The sequence below is a fragment of the Pundamilia nyererei genome, unplaced genomic scaffold (genome assembly GCF_000239375.1).
Source record: "Pundamilia nyererei isolate P.nyererei 1_Seehausen unplaced genomic scaffold, PunNye1.0 scaffold00066, whole genome shotgun sequence".
Classification (NCBI taxonomy): Eukaryota; Metazoa; Chordata; class Actinopteri; order Cichliformes; family Cichlidae; genus Pundamilia; species Pundamilia nyererei.
The window spans coordinates 1122825-1124304 of record NW_005187467.1 but is presented as its reverse complement, the minus strand read 5'-3'; the positions used below and the strand labels follow the sequence as shown (position 1 = coordinate 1124304).

Here is a 1480-nt window from a genome sequence, read left to right as displayed (position 1 = left end):
CTTCAGTTCTAAGGTCAAATGGTGGAGAGTCCCAGATATTTCTTGCTACGTTTTTCCTCTAAGATCCTTGTCTGTGTGTGTGTGTGTGTGTGTGTATATGTGTGTGTGTGTGTGTGTGTGTGTAAGTCTAACCAAAAAGTTGTAATGCTTCTTGTGACAACTTTTTGATGATGTTTTTGGCTTTAGAACTCACTTTAAGTATATTTTACTTAGCTTAGCCAAAGCTTATACATATATTTCTGGCATGTTTTTGTTTAAGAAATTAAATCCTCCAAATAATGTCCACATTAGCGTATACTATGACACACCTTCCCAACTTAAATGGTGCACATTTCACTGTGGTTTATTTCTTGTGCAGTGTGTAGACAGTGTGACACCCGCATTATTGAGCTGTTTCTCTCACAATAACATGCCAAGCACGTTCTATTCTTTCCATATGGCACCTTCAGTAGAATACTTTTTTTGTGTGGTTTGATTGAATGATTATGGTCAGAAAGGTCTCCCTCACAATAAAAGTGCAAACTACCAGCTAACCTGTGTAAATTACATTTAGTGTGAGGCTGCTACAAATTAGGCTCGCTATTCTCCTTGTGATGTCAAGAGAATGGAGGTTGCCAAGAAGAACAGGGCCTTGAAAATGTGTCCTACCAAGGTTGAAGCAGTCCATTATCTTGGGCCTAGCACATGGCACAAATACTGAGGAACTGGGAGTCATGCAGCCTCAAAGATAAGTTTATGATCACAGAAGGCGACAAACCAGGCAGAAATTCATTATTAGAAAACTAAAAACTGTTCTTAGGTGAAATTCACCCCAAAATGAATAATCATACACAAATACAAAACAGATAATGAAAATTCTTGATTAAATTTTGCAGTTCTTCAGTATTTTTTAGATGAGATCATCAATATCATCAATAAATAAATAATAATTGTTAATAATATAAACAATACAGAAAAAAAATCAAATTATGCACCTGGGAGCAAACACAGAAGTCTATTAAGCATCAAATGAACAGGGATGTAGTTTAGAAGAAGACATACTTATTAAGTTCTCTCTCAGCTCAAACAAAACAACACATTCCTTGCTGTGATGAATCCTTGCTCTTGGATTATCTTGGGTAGATCAATACATAATTATAGCACGGGCTATTCAGCAAATTCCTAAGGAACAGTCTTCAATTTGAAAACACTAAGTGGCAAAGATTACTTTATGAAAAATGAGTAAGAAATTCAGAAGGACCAAAATAGCAGAGCTGCTGGTTAGACTGTCATTCCTGGAATGAATGAACACTTGTGCTAATACAAGCACATTCTTAGATAATGCATAATAATGGAGTGTGTGTGTGTGTGTGCGGTAGTGGTGGGGTGTTTGCCAACACCACATAATCAAAATGTGCCATTTTTTCCCTAAACCAGTGAAGACATCCATCCATCCATCCATCCATTCGCTTCCGCTTATCCTTTTCAGGGTCGCGGGGGG

At 37.2% G+C, this 1480-nt stretch overlaps 1 protein-coding gene across 4 annotated transcripts in view; it reads right to left on the bottom strand.

Annotated features, from left to right (window-relative positions):
- Positions 1-1480, bottom strand: part of cntn5 (contactin 5) — a 115799-nt gene that overhangs the window by 29993 nt on the left and 84326 nt on the right. The window lies entirely within an intron of this gene.